General features: G+C 49.6%; 1 protein-coding gene and 1 long non-coding RNA gene across 9 annotated transcripts in view; one reads left to right on the forward strand and one right to left on the reverse strand.

Annotated features, from left to right (window-relative positions):
• LOC134483134 (uncharacterized) lies at nt 1-24,162 on the reverse strand. The gene is made up of 3 exons (XR_010060053.1): nt 12,943-24,162; nt 12,699-12,842; nt 1-3,376 (listed from the first exon to the last, which is right to left on the reverse strand). It is a non-coding gene; the product is annotated as an uncharacterized LOC134483134 (long non-coding RNA).
• Nav2 (neuron navigator 2) overlaps nt 1-24,831 on the forward strand; it is a 658,579-nt gene that overhangs the window by 312,672 nt on the left and 321,076 nt on the right. The window lies entirely within an intron of this gene.

Raw genomic sequence — 24,831 nt, forward strand, 5'->3', positions numbered from 1 at the left:
TTCTGCACAGTTTTGCTAGTTTTATTGTCCTGAACACAAAAGCAGCTTTGCAAAGGAGCAAGGTCTGTGGGGAGAGGATAGGGAAGGCCACTCCTTAGAGAAAGCCAGCGTCAGCCCCCTGCAGCCCTCTGAAGCAAATGGATGCTTGCCCTCCACTAGGGAGTATCCTGATTCCCAATAGCAGCCTTGATGGTTGAAGGTGGGCAGGAGCTAGCCTTGCGTGTCCTGGCTGGAGGGCTTGCTGTGTGTTCTCGTGTTTCAGTTGAGTGGGATGAGGCAGAGGCTGGGTGGTTTGAGCTGGATGTTGTGGCTTCAAGCTGTGGCACTTGTGAGTGTAAGGCTATTGGCCCAGAGCCCCTGCCATGCTGTCTCCCATGTGCCGAGGTCTGCATGCTTTAAGGGACACCAACTAGAAGCAGGCTTGGGCATGCCTTTGAGGTTGCAGCAGAGCACAGGGAGTACATTGGACGAAAAGATACTAAGTGCCTATTGGTAAGATGGGAAAAGATCTGCCCCTTTCTCTCTTCTTTTCTTAAAGGACAGACTGAAAGAAAGAAATAAAAAAGAGGACATGATAGTCCCAGGTATGGTTAAGGAGAAGGTTTACTGTAGATATGAAGGAAATCATAGCCAGAGGCTTCTGGAAGGGTTAAGAGTGAACATAATTGTGAGCTGGGCCAGGTGAGGAGAGAGGGAAGGGAGAGCAAGAGGGGAGCCACTGACCAAGGCGGGTGGACTAGGCCAAGAGATTGGCCAAGGCAATGGGGCAGCCAACATGGTTGAGTTATACAGAGGCCAAAGGAGCTGAGGGAAGGGGGTAGGTAACCTAGCCCTCGGGCTAGAGAGTTCAGGGTAGGGGGTGGGGTATGCCAGCCAGGAGGACCCTGTAACAGGTAGGGACTAGGAGAGGCTGGGAAAACCTGGTGGCTGGAGTCCACTTGGATACTTTATTAGGCGTATCTGCTGTATGACCCAGATTTGAGACCTAACACCCACCAGCAAGGAAAGAAGGGTTCCAGAGACAAGAAGAGTTTGCCTAAACCAGGAGTGGTGCTAGTCGTCATGCAGTGCGGAGGTGAGGCAGGCTGAAGAAGGATGACCTTGCAAGCCAGGCAGCATACCTGGTCTCAGACCCACAAAACAGAGACCTGGGGTGGAATCCTGAGCAGAGGAGAGGAGCCCAGGTAGGAAGGGTGGTGACTAAGGTCTTGGAGATGCTGGTGCTCCTGGAGACAGGAGGACGGTGGGGTGACATGGACCATGGAGGTGGAATAAGATGGTGCCGGGATGATGCAGGAGCAGGGAAGATGGGATAGCAGCTGATCCTCACTGCGTGTGCCGGGTGTAAGTCCAAGGATTTTTCCATGTCTGCCCCTGTTTAGTGTTTGCAACAGTCTTACAGGGAAAATGGTTTTATACGCTGGACATTTTATAGGTAGGGAAGCAGAAGCATGTGGGGCAAGAGTGGCCCAGAATAGGGATGGGCCTTGAGGTGTGTGGACTTGAGCCGTTGATGGGGCTGGAATGCTTAGAGGCAGGGTACTTGATGGGCTGTGTGTGGCTGTGAGTTGCTGTTCCCCAGGGCCTCACTGAAGAGTTCTGGGAGAAATGAGGGTGGGGACTGGACTTGGTGGCTGACGTGAGAAGAGACTGAAGGCACTCGGAGAACTGTGATAGCTCCCAATGGCTACGCTTGTGGCTCAAGCTCCTTGCTCACTGTTGGGAGCGACACCCTGCAGTGACCTTGGGAACCCAGGAATAGCAAGCTTCAGGTTCCCCACCTGCCACTGGTAAAGTACGAGTGAGCTGCTCGAAAGGAAACAGAGAGCAAAACAACTTCAGGTACATGTCTCAGCACGAAGGGGGTCATTGGCCTCAGACTCGGAAGATGGCTGAAGTGTGGGGGACATCGAATGGGCCAGCTTTAAAAAGGACTTTACCTGCTAGTCCCTTTCATTAGGGTCTCCTGCCCCCAAACACTCCTGTACCCTGTTCCCTTCTCTTACTCATGCTCAGTCTAATGTGCAGCTTCCTGGCGTCTATGCCAACCATGGATTAAGGCGCCCTTCCCTTGAGGACTCACATAGCATTTTAACTGTCACACGTTTGGCTAATGAAGGTACAGTGTGAGCAGCCCAAAGGGCATGGGCAGGAGCAGGAAAGGCTCACCCTCCCCCTTACACCAGTCATGCCTAGAATTCACTGTCCTGGCCAGATGTACCACAGAAGGCTATGTTGGGGGAGGGAGAGCAGCCCTCAGGCCTGGCACCCTGCCTCGGCAGTCTGTTGTCATTGAGCACAATTCTCCATCTAGCCAAGCCAGAGTCGGGTCCTGGTCTCAGAGTCACAGGAACCTCAGACGGCCTTTTATTTCCTGACCTGCAGCCTTCTTACTTATAAAGTGGGATAACAGCACCTTCCCTGTGATGCTGGGAGGAGGAAATTCGAGGTTTGAAGCATGCTGTACCTAGGACCTGGCCCATAGTAAGTACTCACTGAATGGACCCTGCACGTGGTGTCCTGCTCTGCCCTACTCCTAGACATCAAGGCTTCTCTGTGGCTTTGGGGCTACTCTTGGGGCCCGGGAGCATAGCAGGGCTGATTGCAGCCTGACTGTGTGCTTATTCTGGGGTCCTGCTCAAGGTTCTTAGGAGAGACATGGATGGCGGTAGTGTCAGGGGTGCTGTAGGGGCATTGTCACCGTCCAGTGTGCTTTTGTAGAACTCCATCCCCAAGACAATGACATGAGGCAGTAAAGAGCTAAGCCTGCACTGTGCCAGGCTCTAGAGCCATGGTTTCTCAACCTTCCTAACGCTGTGACCTTTGAACACAGTTCCCCCTGTTGTGGGGGCCCACACCCCCTCCACTGCAACCATACAATTATTTTTGTCACTACTTCACAACTGTAATTTCGCTCCTGTTATGAATCACAATGTAAATATTTCATGTGCAGGGTGTCTGATATGTGACCCCAGAGGGGGCACCACCCACAGGTTGAGAACCACTGATCTGGAGTGACTAGTCTTAATCCTTGCCGTGTCCCCACAAAGGTGTCCGCCCTTGACTTCATCTCAGGTGGGAAGAAGTGGGACCTGATGAGACCGAGTCACTTTCTTAACATGACGTAGCTCCCTGGAGTCAGGATTTGAACTCACAACCCCCGAACCTTTCTGAAGAAAGGGGTCGACGCCACTCCTCACTCCTCGTGCACTTCGGTAGCTTGCCGGCAGTTCAGGACTGTTGCTGCTTCTCTGAGCACCAGGGACTAGAGCCATCTGTCGAGAGGTTTTTCTCCGGGAGCTGGTGTGATGGTTTCAGGGGAGAATGTGAAGAAATAGCACCACTTTTTTTTTTCCTGTCCTGTGGTAAAAATAACCTACAGGGATAGAGGAACGAATGGCGGTTGGAGGCTGACATTGGGGAGAGGAAGGAAATGGAGTGCCCACCTGGGTGCCACATGCTACCATCTGCTTGATACCAAGCAGTGCCAGCCTGACCCCCAGCACCTGGGTGGGAAGCCACCAGCTCCCACCTTCTGAAATACAACTGCTTCCTTGTAAATTTTAAGGCCTGTGGAAGCTCGGGGAGCAGAGAGGGTCCTCAGACAGTGACAGTCCCAAGCTGCTCTCCAAGGCAGAACGCTGCCCTGACTGCGGCCCGTCCTCCCCCACACCCACCAGCTCCAGACACACACTGGGCAGGGCTGCTCATCATGAAACAGTTTTAAAAATAAAAGCCACTTGCAGTCATCAGAGAAGCTGTGATCATGTTAATGCACGCAGCATCCTCTGGTGCTGGGACCAAAATAACTTCCTGACAAGAGAAGCAGACTTGTGATGTTTCTAGGCCACCTCCTGTTTGTTAGGATGTGGGACTCGGTCTGAGCACAGGATAAGGGAACCTCAGTGGCAGCCCCTGGGCCTTGGCTCTGCTCACGCTGAAGGTTGAGACTCGAGCAGACTTCTCACTCACATGTGCCACAGACTGCAGCCTGTGATCTGGACACACACACACACACACACACACACACACACACACACACCCTGGTCTGGAGAGTGGCTCATCTCAGGGAGTATCTATCATGCCTCAGTCCTGAGACTCCTGAGGAAGCCGGCAACTGTACTGGGCATGTGCTAAGCAGACACATTAACTGACTTAGAATTAACTCTCTAAGCTTAGGACCGCTCTTTGTGGGATGCCTGGTGTGGACTGACTTGGTAATCTTGTAATAAGCGGATGGGGGAAATGGCAGCCAAGATTAGATCCACTTTGTGACAGGAGTAACTGAGACATCCTGGGTTCGATGGACTTGAGCCCCCCCCCCCGGAGCTAATTTGTACAAAGCTCGAATTTGGGCCAGGAGTCTACACTCACAGTCATTTTTGTCAGCCTGCGTTTCCCAGCCATCTGGAGTCAACACAGAAGTAATTAAGAAACACTTGTGGGCCTTTAGAAACCATCTAAGTTCCCAGGCGAGAGTGCTCAGCCTGTACCGTGTGGGGGCTGAGCTTGCCGAGTGTCTACCACCTCATAAAAGGCAGATCTGGACTCAGACTCGTATCTAAACCCTGACATAGGATATCACCACCCTGCCTAGCTGATCCATTATGGATGCCGACCACAGCTACCTCAGATGCCGTGAGAAACAGATTTCATTTGTTAAGAGTCTTCTTTCGGGAGAATCCCTGCCCCAGGGTGGATAGGGCACCTGGTAGCTGCTTTTGAGTGAGTCCCTTATCTACATAAAGATTCCTGCTGAACACCAGGATGCTCAAATCATGTTGGTGGCCAGGCACACCCTCCCATGAAGAAACTACAGAGCCAGGCAGGGAAGGCCACCCTCTTGGCCTTTTGGACCCCTTGGCCACGGAACCAGGAGGGTAGCACAGGACACGTCCTAGAGCTTTTTGGAGCATTGGCTGACACCTGGAGTAAGCAGACATACAGTGTCCAGAAAGAATAGATTCTGCAGCTCTGGGTTAGAGTTACAAGTGCAGGTGGATCCCAGGTTCAAGGAAGAGAAAGAAAGAAAGCTTCAAGGAAGGTATGTGAAAGCCTGGCTTTAAGGACAGAAGAGAAAAATGGAGGAAAGGGAAGGTGAGAGAGATAGCAAGAAGAAGGGAGGAGAGGGAAGGATGGAGAGAGAGAGAGAGAGAGAGAGAGAGAGAGAGAGAGAGAATGAATGGGTATTAAATATTAAATACCTCTGGGTACTAGGTCCAGTGCTGGAGCAGGTAACACAGGAAGAAAAGGTCACACTGCTATAGGTATAGAGGTGAATTCTGGAGCACCATATGCCCCAGGTTCTTCTTCCTGGGGCAGTGAATTGGACCAAGGTCACTTGATTATTGAACTGGGGGAAAAGCATATGTTCAAAAGCACTGGCCCATGTGCTCCATGACCACACGCAGGTTGCTTATGTACCACACAACTCTCTCACATTTGCGTATCATGGGCTCTTCCTGAGCACGTCCCCTCTGTTGTATGAAGGTGGGAAAGAGATTCTGGTGTCTTCCTGCCAACTGGCCTCTTTCTTTTTTTTTTTTTTTCCGGAGCTGGGGACCGAACCCAGGGCCGTGCGCTTCCTAGGTAAGCGCTCTACCACTGAGCTAAATCCCCAGCCCCCCAACTGGCCTCTTTCAAACATCGGCCTCCATGCTGCTTGTCACCAGCCAGTACTTTACTAGGAGGATATATTCATGGCTTACCCAAGGTGCTGAGAAAGTCAGGTGTTAGCATCTTCCTTATAGGGAGAATGCTATGGCAAGAAGAGAGAGGGAAGGTCTGACCATTTGAAAACCCAAGCCGTGAACCACAGTGTGAAGGGGTAAGAGCTAGTGATGGAAGTTAGAGGCCTTGGAGTAAGAAGAACTAGGTTTGAGAACCATCTTGCTCCTTAGGTGACCCTCGTGCAGAGAGTCATTTCCTTATCTGAACCTGCAGAGGGTTCAGTAAAACCATGCAGGGAAAGCTCTTAGCAAGAAGCCTGATTGGCATATTGGCACCGTGAATGAGGCCTATTAGCTAATACTCATCTGATTTCTGAAGCCAATGGATCCAAAGTATCTGATCAGAAGAGAGAAAATAAGTCGGCACTGACAGCTCAAGCCATGGTGGATGGGGGAGCCAGCAGCAATCTGACATTCAAGGAAGAGGTACCCATTGAGGACACTGCCCCAGCAACCAAAGAACAATTTAGATGATTATGTGAGCAACTGTGTTTGGTGAACTCGTGGTTTCGAGTGGGTAGGAATGTCTAATACAGAACTTCATAGGCCAGAAGGCTTAAATAAAAACTTGGGTGCTTTGAACGCAAAACTCTGTGTATCTAGAAGCTTGTCTTTTGGAGGAGACCTCTTCCTGGGAGGAACCACTACCACAGACTCAGAGAGATCAGAGCCATCTGAGGAGTTGCTCCTAGTCTCCGTCTCTCTCTGTGAAGTAGGCTTTCTGCACCCTGTGGCACTGCCTGGCCTCCGCATTCGTCTGAGGATCTACCCAGAGCGGATCAGATTTGTCTGGGCTGGGTTCTCAGGTTTTTTTAGATGTGGATCTTAAATGTGGGGAACAGATGTGGGAGATGAAAGATAACTCCATCTGCTCCATTTCTCGGGAAATATGGAGACCAGAAGCGGATGACAGCTTTTCCTAACTGGGAACTTGGGAGAGAGCTGCAAATGGAGGACAGTGGCATCCACAGATAACATAGAGAGAGTCCCCAAACCTGGGTCCTAATCCCAGACTCAGAGGGTGGAGTCCACAGAGAGACTGGTTTGCTGGGCAGCCTCCAGGGGACCTGTGAGGAGAGAGCTCAGCCCCTAGACTGGAAGTCCCAGGGATACACCAGCCCATGGTGGCTCTTCTGAAGGGTTTTTAAGGCAGCAGAGATGACAGGAAAACACTTCTACTGCTCGGATGATCGAGATCTCTGCTAGGCTCCCCCAGTCTTGTTGACTGTCTGCCAAAGCCCAGGGCCATCCTGGGACCTTGGTAGCTTAGGTTCTGTCCCCTGGGGCCCTCCTAGGAGGTAGCTGTTGGAATAAGGGTGGTGGCTAAGAACTCTCTTCATTTACTCACACCTAAATGGTGAGAGAACATTGCAAGAGAGAGTTAGGTGCTCAAGGTCATTTAGCTAGAAAATAACACTTAGGGGACTCATGTACCACCACCCTACCACCACCACTATTACGGCTTTGGAAGCCATGATGATTCCCCTTGCGCTGCCCTGTTCTGAGAGTCAATGACAGGCTTTAGGGTACTGACTGAAGCAAAAGGCTAAATAAAACTTGAACTGGCTCCTGGAATGAATCCTTTCCTGATGACCTTTGACACCCTTACTTCCTAGTTCAGTCCTCCCCTACTTATTCCTCACCCATGCCCTTTGCCCTTTGTACACTGGCCCAGTTGAAAGTCTTCTGAAGACTGGAGTTTGGAACTTCAAATACAGAAGTTGGGTCTTTTTCCATCAGTAACCTTGGCAACCTCCTCTCAGCCCCAGTAGCCTTATCTATAGGATAGGATGTTATAGCATATAAGCTTATTGCAAGAACCAAAGGAGGCACTGAACACGGACCTAGCTACTGCACAGTAATGGGCCACTTTGGGGACAGAGGTCATCTCACCATGGTTATTTCTCAGCTTTGGGACAACCAGGATATGGCTGAGGCTGCCCACAAGGATTTCTAGTAGCCCCATGGTCTCATGTGACCTGGCAATCACATGAGTGCCAGGCAATCTCATGGCTCCTGACTCTGCCTGGTGCATTCCAGAGATGTACCAATACAGATCGTCCCTTCTTCATAGCCTGGCAGGCCATTAGCCCTGCCCATCTCTAGGTAACAGGGACAGATATTTTTGTTACTGCTGCCCCAGACATAAAAGCATTCTAGAAGCCGACCCTGCCTGTATCCTGAACAATCCACACCTGGACTAGAAGCTGCAGTTTGAATGGGACCTGGGGGACCTCCTCGAACTCAGGAGATTGACATAGGACAATTGGAAACTGGAGGCTATCATGGGCTACACAGCAAATTCCAGGACAGCCTGAGCTATAGCAAGGCCCTGTCTCTAAAAAGAGAGAAGAGATGGAGCAGCAAGCATCTCTGAAATGCAGAGCCGGATAAGGCAGGCAGGCAGGCTTGCCCTCCAGTTACCTTTGGCAGCTCTCCTGGAATGCTGTGGCCGCTATCGCCACCTGGTGGGCTCTTCCAGAAGCACATGCGTGGAGCCTTCTGGCATTAAAGCCATTAAAGGTTGGATTTCAGAATGCTGGGAATTGAAAATCCAATTAGACTGTCTCACAGTTAAAGAGCAAAACTGAGATCAGAGGACTGGAGGAGTATCTCAGAGGTAGGGTGCTTGCTTAACATGTGTGAGGCCTTCGAGTGCATCCTCAGTACTAGATCCTGAAAAGGAAGGGGTCAGGGGACAAGGCCAGAGGGGAAACCAAGGTTTAGCAGGAAAAGTGCCTTGAGCAGAGTCATGTGATCTTGCTTCAACATCCCCACCCAATTTTCAATATTAGATAAGTAACTGGGCCTCTGTATAGAGCAGCTCTCCCTGTGAGGCACCTGGGAAGGGAGGGCTTTGCAAGCTGCAGAAGATAACTCTGTGGTTGGGAGACGATGCCCATCGTAGCTGCTGAAGTAAATGAGGTCAGTGCTTCTGACAGTGAGAGTCAGGGTCCTTTTTGGACCCAAGCCCATCAGGGAGCAGGCACGAAAGTGGGTGTGGCTCCTCCCTCTGCTGCCCAGTCTTCTGGAAAGCCAGGCACTAGAGGCTGTTTCTCTCTCTCTCTCTCTCTCTCTCTCTCTCTCTCTCTCTCTCTCTCTCTCTCTCTCCCCCCCCCCTCTCTCGTCCCTCTAGCTTGCTCATTAAGGGCCTCCTCAGGTAGAGACTATGCTGTGTCTGCAACCTTCATTTCTAGGGATTGTGTCAGGGTTCCTTTGAAGGACCAAATTCTGGGTCGGAACAAGAGGTGAGACATGCCCCCCACCCCTGTTCAGTTGCCTCTGAAGGCCCAGGACTGCCAGGGTATTGGGAGCTGGATATGCAGTGTCAGCCTTGATGGTAGACAAAGGACCAGCATGTAGCAGTGGGCACTCATCCCAGTGGCTTCTTGCCACTCTCTTGCAGCAGCTGTCCAGGCAGGTGCAGCCCCAGGAGCCTAGAGAGTCAACCTGCCCCCAAAAGCCACAGCAGACTTCAGGCAAGCCAGGTCACCTCATCTTCAGGGCCTGATACTGAACTTAGATCATGGGTGCTGGGAAGCCTCGCCAGGAACCTCTCCTGCCCAGCCACTGGCTTCAGGCGATGTTGGTTGGTTCTCACTGTGTGTTTGCTGGACTGCATGTGGCAAGCCTGTCTGGAGGGATTCACTGAGATCAGCCCACTGCTTGCAAGGATAGCCATGGAAGGAGAATTGGTAAATGACATTGGTAAAAGCCAGTGAGTTGTACAAAGGGTCAGACACTCAGTGTGTGCATTTGGTTTTAATCCCAATCTTCAGCCTCCAGGGCCTGCCCTTGTGCAGTCTTTTAATTGGTGACCTGGAAGGGGAAGGCTTGATAGAGGTGAATCCCAGGCCTCCACTGAGTAGAGGAGATGAGAAGTCCTCTCCTAGGGCTTGCTGGTTCCTTCCATATCCCTGGACTACACATAAATACTTGCAGGGTAAGTCTTTCTGATGCACTCACATTGGATCTGTTTGGACACAGTGAGTTGGAGCAGAAAGCCAAGGGAGAGAGCTCAGATCTTCTAATAAAGCCACACACACACACACACACACACACACACACACACACACACACACACACACACCCATGGAATCAGTACTTTTAATTCAAGAGCTAACATTCTCAGTTTGTTCTATTTTCACTCACTACTTAAATTTTGTTTGTATGGGAATGTGCCGAGTGCAGGTATGCGTACCACGTGTGCACAGGCACCTGCTGCTGAGGTCAGACGAGGGTATCGGATCCTCTAGAACTGGGTTACAGTTATGAACCGCCTGGTTTGAGTGCTGGGAACAACACCCAGGTCCTCTGTAAGAGACAAGGCTCTTAACCACAGAGCCATCTCTCCAGCCCTCAGACAACTTCCTTTAAAAGAGTTACGACACAGGTATAAAATGAACAGAGCCATTCATTTTCTCCCTTCCCACTGTCAGAGCAATTGCCTCTCTCAACAGGCAATTTATTAACAGAAGTGTGTGCAACACACGCATGTCAACTCCCTGTGGCTAGAATGAAGGGATTCCCATTCCACCTGTGAGGTCAATGGGATTCCCTCCTCTTAGCTCTCCACCCCCCACACATCTGTGTGTGTGTGTGTGTGTGTGGTGTGTGTGTGTGTGTGTGTGTGTGTGTGGTGTGTCCATCTCTGTGTGTGTGTGTGGTGTGAGGTGTGTGTGTGTGCGTGTGTCCATCTCTGTGTGTGTGTGTGTGTGGTGTGTATGTGTGTGTGTGTATGTCCTGCTCATCCTGCCCAGTGAGTAACTTCTTAGAAGGCAATGCACACACGGTGCCACCGTCTGACAGTGCACAATTGTCAACATGCTTGGGTGACATATGAAAGCCAGTGGGAGCCATGGCTACTGCATCTGACCTAAGCAACTGGCTTCAGTTTGTGTGTCTGTGTGTTTAAACCAGAGTGAAACCGATGGCCACACAACGCTTGGAACCTTACTTTGATGGAGGTAGAGCATGATTAGAAATTCGGAATCCCATGGCCGAGTATTAATTACTTCTTCACTGCACTTTTTATTTATGAGTGTGTTCACTGACATTAACCTCCCCAATTCTGTAAGGCCGTGGAAGGAGGTGTGTCTAGCTGGATTTCTTTCATGTTTCCGTGTTCTCTGCGTTCTGCAGTCTGGCTCTTCTAACTCTGCTGATTTCTTTGCGGGAATCGGGCTCTTTTCTACATCTTCTTGCCTGTTCCCCATGTTCAGCAATGCCCACTTTTGAGAATGCTTCCAAATCTCTGTCCTGGCTCCTAGAAGCCGCAGGGTTAAGTCCCTTAGAGCTAAGCTTTCCTGTTCTCCCTTCCATGCTGTGTGCATTTGTGTGATTGAGGATGGGAGGGACAGCGTGCAGGCATTGCACACAGTGGAGGCCGGAGCTTCGTTCTTTGATACAAGGCCTCTCGCTGAACCTGGTGTTCACTCACGTGGCTAGGCTGACTGGCCAGCAATCCCCAGAGATCCTCTTGCGGTCACCTCCCTAAAGCTGGGATTGCAGGTTGAAGCTGCCACTATGCCTGGCTGGGAAACCAAACTTAGGTTCTCATACACTCTCAGCAAGGTCTTTATGGGCTGTGTCATCTCCCCAACCTTGTCCCTTATTTCTTTTAAAAACAAATATGATGACTGAGTTTTTCTGTGTTTTATTGTACTTAATGCATCCCCTGTGCCTTTTCATCTCTTGTTATTTTACCTCCCGGTAGTCATTTGGGGGGAGCGGGGGATGAGGCATAATTACATCCAGCTGATAGACGAGAAGCCAGAAGGTGAGGATGAGTCAGTTGGGTGAGGTCACACAGAGCACAGAACCCAAATGTGACACCCCCTAGGACTAGTGATGGCCCTCACACAGGACAGAAGACAGTCAGAAAGGGCTGACTGAAGCCTGGTCCCCAGACAGCGAGAGGGGTGGGACTAGGAACAAGAGCTAAGTTTGGCAGCTTAGCAGCTAACATCCCAGCAGCCCATGTGGAGGCATGTGGGCGGGGTCAGGTGGGCAGTGCAAGGTTGGATTTTGCCCTTGTCTTAGCCTCAACTGTTCTTCCCTGAGTATCTCTAGACAGAGGCATAAACTGTTGTTGGTTTCTTTCTTTCTCTCTCTCTTTCTTTCTCTCTCTCTCTCTCTTTCTTTCTTTCTTTCTTTAACTATAAACTTGAGGGAGTTGGGCCAGATTTCTCATTTACTGCTACCATAAGCAGTTAATTCTCTTCTGGGAAAGATCCAGCGCTACTCCTTATCCTGTTACTGGCCCCACTTGGAACAGAAACCTCACTGCCAGGTGAAGACCTGCTAACTCCAAGACTTGTCTGGGCTGTCAGGGACTGTATGCACTTCTTCCTGGTCTCTGCTCAAGGGGTGATGGTGTGCAGCCCAGTCAACCTGAGCATTAGAGCAGTGTAGCATTTGCAGGGTGCACTGGCTTGGGGCCACTTCTGCATGTTCAGTGGGAAGGCTGTAATGGGGCAGCAACTCTGTTCTGCAGGTAGGACTGAGCAGCAGAACAGCAAAGCTTAGGATGGCATTCCCTTCTGGAAAGATTGTCCCAAGTCCCGTTTGGTTCCCGAAACTTCTTTTACAGACCCTATGGATGTTCTCAGGCCCTGGGGTTTTCATGTCCAGGAGATGGAGGGGTGCACCAATTTATCTGGACTTCAGAGGAAAGTAATCTGCAATACCCCCCCAACACACACACCATACACACTACTGCCTCCAGTTCTTAAGATCCAAAGAGGGGACAGGAAATGGATTGGGACACTAGGATTGTCACAGATTGGACTGGGGTGGAGTCTTTCCTTTGTAATTTATACTCTGTAACCTTGCTGGGTGTGTTTATCTGTGTATCTAATGATAGGTGTTGTGACTTCTTCAGGGAAAGATAGAGACATGATTTCCTCTACCTCAATAGTGTCTGCATGAGACTGTGTTGAATACAGTGTTACGGTAGTTGATACATACCTGGGTATTTACATAGATACAATGTTTAGTTGATGGTTTGTGGGAAGCTCTGTGTGTACTGGAGTATTCAAATTCATGACAAAACCAAGCACCATTTCCACCAGAAGTGTCTCAGGACTTAGCACACCATGAAGGAGTTGTAGGCTGTGGGAGAGAGTAAGAACGATTTATAGACCATGATGCTGAAGCACAAGAATGAGGGTGACCTTGATCAAGGACAGAAATGGCCAAAAACTAGACCCACCTACACTTCTGTAATTGATGGTCTGGTGCAGATCTGCAGGGTCTCCATGAGTGAGCATCCTCCCTGCAGACAGAAGGCTTCCAGCAGTTTCCACCCACAGATTATTTAAGCAGTGCTGTAAGATGCTCTTGAATTTCAAACAGGCTCCTTTTTTAGAAGCGGCATCACACTGTACATTTGGCAGGCATGGATTCATTTCTCGGTTTCTACATGCTCAGGGCCTATTGATGATATTCTTCCATAGGCACAGTTAACACAGCCTTGACAAGCCTTGACTTCCCAGGCCAGAAATGTACCAGGCACAGAACTGGGAAGACCAAGGTATGAGAAGCAGGTTGGGGGCGGGGAGGGGGGTCTGAAGTCCCTAGTTAAGATGGCTGCTGTGACTTGGTTCCCAGTTTGAGCTGAATGCTATGATTTTTACACTGGGGATTGAATGTGATTCTTTCCACCCTAGGCTAGATGATGAGGAGTTTGGAGGCAGGCAGTAACGAAGCCACCTGTGAGTCCTGAGCTCAGGGCAGAATGCGGTTGGCTCACTCATTTCCCCTCTGCCTGCACAGCAAGGCGTGAGAACTAAGCTCAGTATGAGGGCAAGGTCTGGCTTTAAAATGTTAGAGTGGGGGCTGGAGAGATGGCTCAGTGGTTAAGAGCACTGCCTGCTCTTCCAGAGGTCCTGAGTTCAATTCCCAGCAACCACATGGTGGCTCCCAACCATCTGTAATGGGATCTTGTATATCTGAAGACAGCTACAGTGTACTCATATGCATAAAATAAATAAATCTTTAAAAAAAATAATATGTTGGAGTGAAGATTACCAACTGAAGACGGTAGTTGGCCTGAGTTACACGTGCCTGTTTGGGACTTAGCAGATCTGTAAGTTCTCAGTCAAAAAGCTACTCCCTGGAAAGGAGCATCCAGTTCCAAGTCTTGAAGGCTGCTAAGGACCAATTTCTAGGATCATGCAGACTCCATGTTTATGCACCAAGAGAAGAACTTGAGGCCAGTGCAAAGCCCATTCAGTCTTCCAGCCCTGTTTGTCATTTGCTTCCTTCTGTCTGGAACTTGAAGGAGCTGGGTCATAGACTTGGCTTCTGCTGAAGGCCTCATGATCCCATGGACAGCTAATCCTTTGGTCCTGACTCTTAAACATGAGAATCTCCCATGATTCAAGGGGGGCCTAATGAAATGGGAAGCATAGAGATTTTTCAGCTTTGTGGGTTCACATTTCAATCCCACGGGTTCAGGCCTGACTTGATTTCTCTTTTGTCCTTTTCTTAGTTGAATGAGGATTATCCTGGGCCTAGGGGATCTATTTCAAAACTTACTTTAATTGAGGTAGGGGTGGGACATAGCCTTTTATTATTCTGAACCCTTTGCCTCATGGTAAGCTTAGTCAGCGCTTCTCTGGCTATCCCTTGTTTTGGCCTTCTCTCTTGGGAAGATTTTTTTTAAAAAAGTGTGTGTGTGTGTGTGTGTGTGTGTGTGTGTGTGCAGGCACACACGTGTGCAAGTGCCTGCAGAGCTAAGAGGGTGTTGGGTCAGCGGAAGCTTGAGTTACATAGGTGGTTGTGAGCTGGCATGGGTGCTGGGAACCAAACTCTGGTCCACTGTAAGAGCAGCGAGCAGTCTTAATGGCTGAGCTATCTCTGCTGCCGCCTTGCTCCCCTCTTGGTCATTTTTACCTTCCCTTCCCTCTCTTTGCTTATGGAATATCCGTCTCGTCCAAGGTTTTATTGATATCTCCTTTCTCGATTCCGTTCTCTGTGTGCAAAGCTTGGCAGGGTAGCCTTCCTTGTGAAATGTTTATTAGAGACATCCTCTAATCCCAGGCCTTCTCCAGTGGACAGATCCTACCCTTCTCACCCTTGCCTATGCCGTGTGTCCTTGCAGGCCTCCACCTTTCCCGGAAACTTGCCGTCCCAAACCCTGACACACTGGCTACCTCTGATAGTTTGGCTTTTAATACAGATGATTTCTAGGCAACTCCGCCCACTTGCACACTGCCTTGGCATCCCTCAGCCACTCTTGGTGCTGCTTCCAGAAAGTTTCCCCATAGCAGGAAGTTTCAGAATGTCCCATCAAGAAGGTATACGCAGGCTGGAGGCATGACTCACTGGTTAAGAGCACTGGCTGCTCTTCCAGGGGTCCTGAGTTCAATTCCCAGCAACCACATGGTGGCTCATGACCATTTGTAATGGGATCTGATGCCCTCTTCTGGTGTGTCTGTAGAGAGCAACAGTATACTGATATACATTAAAAAATAATCAAATCTTAAATTAAAAACAACAACAACAAAAAACTCTTAAAAAGAGAGAGAGAGAGAGAGAGAGAGAGAGAGAGAGAGAGAGAGAGAGAGAGAGAAGGGTCTACCCTTCACCTCAAAGAGAAGGAAAGCAACTTGCCTGAAACCACACAGGAAGGTAGAAGTGAGTCAGGACGGGCCCCTAACCTCCTCCCAGACCCTTTGCTTTCTCTTACTGGAGATGATTCTTATACGAGAACCAGCCAGGTCTACCCGATGATGCCCTCTCAGGCAAGATCTGTAGCTTTCAGTTCTGGAGCACTAACCATACACTACACACCATGTGAAGCGCTTGTGTGTATAGCTCATCTGAGCCCCATCAGGTACCCTGTGAGATAGAATTAAACTCATAGATGAAAGAATTGGGGTGACAGTGTGTTGGCTAGGTCCAGCTCCTGAGAACCCACTGTGGGCATGTGTCCCCAACTCCATGTCCTGTGATGCTATGTTGCTTGCTGAAATCAGGTTCAGTGCTAGGATTTTATTTATACCTTGAAAGCTGGCGGATGCTACCATATGGGGCTTTTCTCCATCCCTCTCCTACAGAAGAATCCAGTTTGCTTATCCCTGGGCTTCTGTGCAAGCTAGCTGACTCATGATCAGGGACTCACAAGGAAGTCTGGCTTCAAAGAATGAATTCTTAACGCACTGAACCATGCTGGTCAACAGGCCAAGGTTTCAGTGGCTTGCTCTCCTTCTGGGCTGGAAGTGGAGACAACTGGTACACGGAGCCAGGCAGGAAGCAAGGGACCATACCTGATAGGGGAGAGGAGTGATGTCCCTCCCAGTCTCTGGATCTCGCCTCCATAAGTTCACCTAAGTAGTTTTACGTCACCTGCTGCTTTCAGTTTCCTAAGCCCATTCCTAACTCAAGGCCATTGTTGCTTCCAGTAGCTTAAGTGCCTCCCACAGACAGAGCAGAACTTGGCTCTTACTGCCTGGTGCCTTTGTTCTTTCTTGGTCAGTCCATCCAAATTAGTACCTGGTAGTCTCTGTTCATCTCCTGCAGTTTACTGTCATAACCTTCTTCCTGCTTGGCTTTGGAACATACGGATATTTACCCTTTGCCCTTTTCCGTTGTGGAGTGAAGCCATGTGGGCTCTGAACCTGTGTGCAGCATGTAGGAGAGGCAGGAATTAAACAGGGACAGGGTGGCAGGTTGCTCCCCCGAGGCCTCTTCAGTCCTGACTTAGGCACAGGCTGATGGCTCAGGCATTCAATACCTGGGAGGCAAAGGCTGTTTCTGACTCCATGGCTCAAGTCCAGAACCATGGATCTGCTGGCCACAGCCACATCTGCCAATCACAAATAGTTTATCTAACATTTTAAAAAGGAACCTCTAGCCCCAAGAACTAATGGCACTGCCCAGTGTGGGCCACAAATGTGTTGGTGTCATTTAAAGTGATTATTAAGGGGATGTGGGCGGGTTAATGTAGAAGGGTCAGCAAACAATGGGAATAGAGCGGTTGAAGCCCGGCTGTGAACCTGGAGGGCCACATGGGTGCTACTGGGTAATTTTTTTTCTTAGTCATGCCTGCCAGTAAACACTTAATCACACGTATGACCCTATACTCCTCCCTACCCTCTGCTTTTGTTGCAAAAGCATGATATACTTATCACAGAAAAGCACAGTTGTGTAAACAAGGGAAAAGGATAATTAAATTCCCTGTCATCCTACCTCTGGGGTAAAAATTGTGAATAATTTGGTCACTATCCCTTGACAGTGTTTTTTTTCCCTCCCTTACTAATTAACAACTATGCATTGTGAAAGCTATATTTGCAAAGACTTTACCTCCCAAGGACACCATTCCCTGCTATGAAATACTCTGTAGCATAGTTGCCATGAGGAGCTGGAAGGATTTAACTGTTAGACTAGGCTGTCCTTTACTCATCCCTGACTGCTAGGTGTAAATGCCATTTCCAGCTGGGGTTGTCACAGGCCTGTTAGGACTGAAGCTGCTGAGTTTGGCACTGCGATCGTTCTTGTGGTCATTAGTTCCAGGTAGTGTAGACTCACTCCTGTGGGTCAACTCCTGCATTCTCCACACGACACATACTGAAACCCTGGAAGAGATTTCCTCTCCAGGAAGAGATTTCTCACTGAAACTCATGCATGATCTCTCTGCCCATCTCACTGAAAGGCTGTCTCCTTGTGCCAGCCTCTGCAACCCTCCTTCTTGTGGCACTTGGATGCGTTGGTGAGTCTCACCTCTCCAGCTCTGAGAGGGCACGTCTTTGTTTCTGTGTGGAGGAAGGGTGGAAGGAAACCCAGGTATTAGTCAGGTCTGCCTGCCTATGGAGAGCTCCCAGGAAGCCCCACGCAGCTCAGCGCTTGTTTTCAGAGCTTCAAGAGCCTCATGTATAAAACCTGCACAAGGACTTTCATTCTTTTTAATTCACGGTCTACTCAAATCCAGAAAGAATTCATTTTAGTTAATCACATCTTCAAAGACCTTATTTTCAAATCAGGTCATATATGAGGTCCAAGAAGACATGGGTGAGGGAAAAACATTAATCTCACATTGGATCAATGTTTAAAGCATGTTGAAAAGCCATCCTAAGAATCTATTCTGAAGGCAGAAACAATCGTGAAGGTTTTGAGGAAGGGACAGCACGGTCAGACATAAGCTCCTCTGTGGGACTGTTTTCATGTTCTTTCTCTCTTGATTCAGCCCTCTTGGCTTTCTCGATTTACTATGTAAGGAGAGAGGGCAGGCCTCCTGGCAGAGCCTTTTCAGAGACTGGCAGATTTTCCTCTCTGCCTGCCCTAGGCTGATGAGTATGGAGCGTGAAACTATTCCGGGCTGATACGCCAGTCACAATGAAGCTGCTGAGAGCTCAAAACACCAACTGGGTTGGGATAGGGGTGCCCCATCGCCAGGCTGGGAACACAGGCTTATTTCCCAATGTGCCATTTGTGTCTGCTTTCTTTACATTCAGAATCCCTTTGCTGAGTTGGCCCTGTGCAGGTCTAGCTGGTCCACCCTTGCAAACCTTTCTGTGAAAACATGCGGCTATGGGACAGGGCCCTGTCTGCAGGAGGTACTGGTCTCAGCTGACCTTCAGGGGAGAGCTAGGTGCTGGGGCAGGGTCCCACAGCAGCCCAATGCAGGTACAAAAGTCTGTTGCTCTAAGTGGTGGGAGTCTGGGCACTGTCAGTCAGATCTGTGGCAGGACTGTGGGGAAGTGGGTTTAGTTGAGGCACAGTTGGCCTCATTGGGTGTAGGAAGACCTTGAGCTTCTGTTAATTTTCAGGAGGAAAACTCATGCAACATTGGAATTCTTCTCTTTGGCCCTGGCTGAGTTGATGCATTCAGATTTGGGCTGAAGGAAGCAGCAGACAAACCGTGATGAAGAGAGGGAAGTTTGGCACCCAAAGTCAAGGGGTTGGCTCTGCTGCCCCCTGCTAGCTGGGTGTGAGGTTAGTTCCTGACCTTCCTGAAGGAGACTAACTCCTACCCCTCATAAGGTTTCAGAAACACAAGCCGAGGGGATTTATATAAAAATGGGTGAGGTTAAAGTTTGCTGGTAGGTATGGGAAATGCAGTCTTTTACTTACTATTACGTGGCAGCAGGAGTATTGAACTGAATACACATGAGCACGCATGTGTGTGTGCGTGCATACACATACACACCCACACATGTGTGCACACATAATTTAAAAGAGAAATGAATACTACATTCAGATCAACAACTGAAGTTGTTTAGGGATGGTCTCATATAATCAGCACAACAGTAATTACTACTATGAGGAGCTAGAGAGACAGTTCAGTGGTTAAGCAAATACTGCTCTTTAGAGGGCCTCAGTTTGGTTCCTATCATCTACAAAGGTGTGCCCTCTTCTGGCCTCTGTGGGCACTGCATTCATGTTCTCTCTCTCTCTCTCTCTCTCTCTCTCTCTCTCTCTCTCTCTCACACACACACACACACACACACACACACAAACACATTCTCTCTCACACACACTCTCCCACACATACTCTCTCTCACACACACACTCTCTCTCTCACACACACACTCTCTCTCTCTCTCTCTCTCACACACACACACACACACACACACACACACACACTTAAGAGAAATAAGCACTGCCCTTATCTCTGTTCGGCAGGCAAGCAAGTCAGATGTTTGCTGAAGCCTAGTGCGCAAGTGCAAAGGTCAGATTCAGGTCCATGAGCTCCACTCTGAGTCTGCACCACCTCCCTCAGTGAGTGCTGGAGTGACTGAGTGTCAGAGAAATCCAATGAGATCCACAGACAAAATGACTTCTAGTAATAGTTCAGAGAATGTGCTGAGTGGCTGGGGTACGGGGATGCACCTGATGAGAAGATCTGTGTTTAGTCGAGAGGAAGCATCAGAGTGTCATAAGAGATGTTTACTTAAGGAGGGGACAGGCTATGGCTCTGAGGAGCATGGAGGGGTGGGGTTGGACAGGAGCTGAGCCATAGGAGGATAAGGTGGGTCGGGGGAGAAGGAGACAACAGCTGGGGTGAAAGCAGGATGAACCTATTCTAAGAAGCAATGCGGGCGTGAGTCACACCCCACGGCCACCAGCTGGCCCTTGACATCCTGTGGGGTGAGAAAGGCTGAGTGAGGGAAGGTCCGAGCCCGGGCATTGAATGGTGGCAGGGTGGTGGGAGCCTGGCATGCTGAGAATATGGACATGCATATGCAGAGGTACTTGGGGAGGCCAGAGGAGGGCGATAGATCCTCTGGAGCTGGACTTAGAGGAGGTTGTGAGCCACCTGACTTGAGTGCTGGTATCTGAACTCAGGTGCTCTGCAAAACACCTCTCATGCTGAGCCGTCTCTCCAGCCCCCAAACGAGTCTTTCTTGACTGAGGAAAACAGACATTGTGTTGAAGAGGAGCCTGTGTTATAGGGTGTGACCCGCTCCCTTTCAGGAGCTCCTTGCTCTGTTTCCTGGACAAGCTCCTGGGGATTTCAGAATCTCCAGTGTTCTGGCTTAAAGACGGATAAGAGTGATGTCCTCATCAGGAACTGTGTCTATAATGGGTTCACCACACAGTATACTCCATCACCGTGAACAGTGCACAATCATGAGGAGAGAAGGTGCTCACCACACAGTCGAAGATGATGCTGTTACTCCTGGGTCCAGGTCCAGGTGAAGGGTGATGTGGGAATGCTCAGACAGTGAACATGTCCTCTACAACATCTCTCCAAGCTGAGCTCGTTTCATTACTAGGCACTTAGTACTATTTACCTCCTTCCTGTTAGCTCATCTCCCTCAGTTCTTGCAAGAAACTCACTCCCCGTGAAGTGAGAATCCTCACGTGCTTTTGTCTTTTTTCCATCTCCTGTCGGAACCGCAGCTCTGCCAGCATGTGGGTCTGCAGTGTGAGGCCCTGCCAGAATGTGGCTATACTGTTGTTCCTCCAGAGGCAGCTGGAGAGCAGTGTTCTGTGCAAGTCAGTGGGTTTTTAGGATTGTCTATTGTCCCCGACCCACCTCCATTTCCAGTTGAGCTTTGAGGTGGGATGATGGCTTCTCTACTGCTGTGTTATGTGTGTTCAGTCAGTGAGCTGCATATGATACAGTGAGATGGTGGCTAATCCTATCCCTTCTACGTTGGAGGAGACCAGAGGCATAGGAAAGAAAAGGAAAACCTATACACAGCTCTTGGACTTGCTTGTGGGAGCTAACAATTCACTGGGTGCTACGTCTTCATCTGTGCGTTCGGTGGGCTCTGCCAGGCCTGGCTGGGGCTTTCGGTGCCCTGTTTTCCCCCCTCAAGAACACAGTCCCTAACTGCGTGTTTTGAAATCCGTGCCTCTTTGAAATGAAGTTGGAGTAAGGGGAGAAGCTGGTGCATTTTCCAAGAAGGAACTGAGCCAGGAGGAACAAACCCCATCTTATAGCCCAGGTTAAAAAGAACCAGGAATGAACCGCAAGTGCAGTTGACTTTGGCCCTGAGATCTATAGGGGAAACCAGGGAGCAAAAATAACAAGGAATCTGCGGTGCGAGCAGTATTTGCCTGGGAGTGCTCCTAGCCGTGGGCGTGGACGAGCACTCCAGTAGGGGTCCTGTCCCATCTGCTCTGCAGGCCAAGGCTTGGGGTTGGAAATATACTCACGCAGCTGGTTCTGCTTGGCAAAGGAAGGCATGGAAATACTGTTTCTTGGGAATCCATCACTCACCTGTGCCCCTCTGGAGCTGGAGGCAGAATAAACCAGAGGGGAGGGGCTGCCAAAACCCAACTAGGGCACCCATCATTCATTGCTAAGTCCAGGGTCAAGGCTAGTGTGGGTGCCCACATAGCCTGAGGAGGGGGCAGCAGGGACTTTAGTCTTTAGGGGTCACTCATTCATTTGTCTTTGTCTTTGAGTAGGTACTAGGTGTTTCTCTCTCTTTGAGTAGAAACCAGGGTTTCTCTCGTCTCGGAAGTATTCTTGGGGACGGGGAACACAAACACAAGAATAAAGAAGTTTCCTGTGTTAGGCACCGTGGGGCAAGTAGAGTAAGGAGGTCAAGAGGGGTTGAGGCAACTTCAGATGAAGGGTTCTACAGAGAAAGCATCGGTGATGCAGAGAGCTCTCCCTCTGCAGGGCAGTCTGGTCTATGCTTGGAGCAGCCAATGCAGAGGCCTGCAGCAATGTTAGCCTGGCCCAGTGGTCGCAGACTCAGTATCATGGAAGCCTAGGGCACTACAGCTCATGGCCCGTTCCCAGTCGGTCTGCTGTCACCCTGCCCGTCCTGTTCACCTCAGATCGCCATCTCCCTGAGGAGTAGGCAGGGCCACTTAGGTTTGCTGGGAGGATCAGCACAGATGTCATGCCTAGTACACCACTCTTGCTTCTTGCTCCCTCCACCCCTGAGCATCATCCCTCTCTGCCGTTCAGACTCGTGCTGGCTTCCAAGTGAGTCCATTTCTCCTCCCGTCACCACTTGCACCCTGATTCAGACCACCAGACCATGTCAGAATGCGCTTTAAAGGGGTTTAGTTTATATGTATGAGTGTTTTTGTCTCCATGTATATCTGTGTAGTGTGTGTGTGTGTGTGTGTGTTTGTGTATGTGTGTATATGTGTGTGTATGTGTGTGAGTGTGTGGTGTGGGTGTGGGTGTATGTGTGTGAGTGTGTATATGTGTGTGACTGTGTGGTGTGTGTGTGTGAGTGTATGTGTGTGTATATGTGTATATGTGTGTGAGTGTGTGAGTGTATATGTGTGAGTGTGTATGTGTGTATGTGTGTGAGTGTGTGTGTGGTGTGTGTGTGTGGTATGTATGTATTGTGTGAATGTGTGGTATGTGAGTGTGTGGTGTGTGAGTGTGTGTTTGACTGTGTATATATGTGTGTATGTGTGTGAGTGGTGTGTGTGAGTGTTTGTGTGTTTGTGTGAGTGTGTATATGTGTGTGAGTGTGTTTGTGAGTGTGTGTATGTATGTATGTGTGTGTGTGTGTGTGTGTGTGTGTGTGTGTGTGTGTGTGTGTGGTGTCTGAGGAGGTGAGAAGAGGGTATTGGATCCCCTGGAACTAGAGTTACAGATGCTCATGGACAACTATATGAGTGTATGGAATTGACCTCGGACCTTCAGCAAGAGTAACAAGTACTCTAAACTGCCAAGCCATCTCTCTAGCTCCATAAGAATCCTCTAAAACCTTGAGTCAGGTGGAGCAGTGCCCTCCCATAATCTAACACTCGAAAGGTAGAGACAGGAGGATCATGAGCTTGTGGCTGTGTAGTCAGTTCCAGACCAGCCTGAATAACTTAGCAAGATCTTGTCTTGGGGGAGAAAAACCAACCTGGCTGGAGACTATAGTAAAGTGCTTTTCAAAGCCCAAGTATAGTTAAAAATATGTGTGTGTCACGGCTGGAGTCATGGCTCAGCAGTTAAGAGTGCTAGGTGCTCTTGCAAAGGACCTTGGTGGTTCCTATCACCCACATGCTGATTCACAATCATCTGTAGCTCCAATGCCAGGGTATCCAACATCCTCTTCTAACCTGAGGGTACCAGATACACATATGGTGCACATGCACACACATAGGCAAGCATGCATACACATAAAAATAAAACACATAGATCATAAAATAGCTACAAGTACACGCAAACGTAAATGAATGAGTGATCTCCAATCTATCATCTTACACACGCAAGCACATACACACGCGCACGTGCACACACACACACACACCTTCACACACCTCCCCGAAGTGTCCCATGATTCTCCAGTATTCTCAGGATAAGACCCACATCTCTGTGATGACATGGTGACATGGCGACATGGCGAGCTTTCCCCAGCAGGTCCCAGCTTCCTGCCTACTTCTTGAGCTCTTTCCCTTCGCTTTTCATGCTCTGCTACCTCACACTTTCTTGCATCCCTCTGATAGACTTTACTGACTTTAGCCTCAGGGCCTTTGCACAGCCATAATGGCTCATACCTATCCTTCATATGCACTGCTCCCGCTAACATAGCTGCCACCTTCCTCTACACCAAGATGTCTGCACAGGGCCTTTTCGTGACTTGTTCTCATTAGTATGGCACACTTGTATGCCTGTGATGACTCCTTCCTGCATTCCACCGTAAGCTGCTAATGGCAGGCACCCATCACGTTCCCTCAGCTGTCCTTGGTGCAGATTCACAGCAAGTATACCCAGCTTGACTGTAATGGAAGACCATTTGTGTTCTCTCTTCCAGTCTCCGCCTATCAAGATGGTGATTGATATCCGGAGCTCAGAAACGCATAGCAAACAGGAATGCTGGCAGATGAACAACCTGCCAAGAAAGCATGTCCTGCCTCCACTATCAGAACACGGCTGTTTCCTTTGGCTGAAAGGAGCCGAAAGCCTTATGTACACAGGGAAATGGGGGGTAGACCCGTAGAGTGGAGGCAGGACCAGGGGTGAGGCTCACACAACGACCAAATGAAGGGGCTTTGTGCAGAGCCTAGGGAGGGACCCTGCCTCTCTCGGCAGCCAGGAACCTGGAACATTCTGTGTCAATGTGGAAGTGAATGAATCAAGTTCTGTCTTATGCTGTGCCTGGAAAAACACCAGCACTGTCCTCGCGTAGTCTCTGAAAGCGGAGCTTGGATTTAGTGAGCTGCTCTGTGACAGCCGCTAAGGAAGAAACGTTCGGAGTCTTGCCAAATAGCACAGAAGTGGTTTTGGTGGTTTCTGGATAGGGGCTGGAATGCATGCACGCCACGGCATGAGTTGCATGTAGAGGTCAGAGGACACCCCGAGGGAGCTGATTCTTTCCCTTTTTCATGTGAGTCCTGGGATGGATCTCAGGCGACTGGGCTTGGTGGCAGGTGTCTTTGCCTGCTGAGGCAATCTGGCAGCATAACTTTTACTTTCTTGAGGCCACGTATCCAGTTGGAGATTCAACAGAACAATGAGCCCTTCCTTTCCTCTGCCTCTCCCCGCCCCACTGTGTGCATCGAATCCCCCTCGCCACCAGATGGCTGGAAGGCCAGAGCCTTCAGTTAAAAGCCCACTCAGTGGTGTGAAGGGAAGCTGAGCTGAAAGAAATCGGTAAGAGACAAAGACATCAAGCCTAAGGATGGATTCAAGGTCCCGTGAATGAACTGGAAGTAACATGTTGGAGAAACAAACCTCACA

This window comes from Rattus norvegicus, chromosome 1 (assembly GCF_036323735.1).
Source record: "Rattus norvegicus strain BN/NHsdMcwi chromosome 1, GRCr8, whole genome shotgun sequence".
Taxonomy (NCBI): domain Eukaryota; kingdom Metazoa; phylum Chordata; class Mammalia; order Rodentia; family Muridae; genus Rattus; species Rattus norvegicus.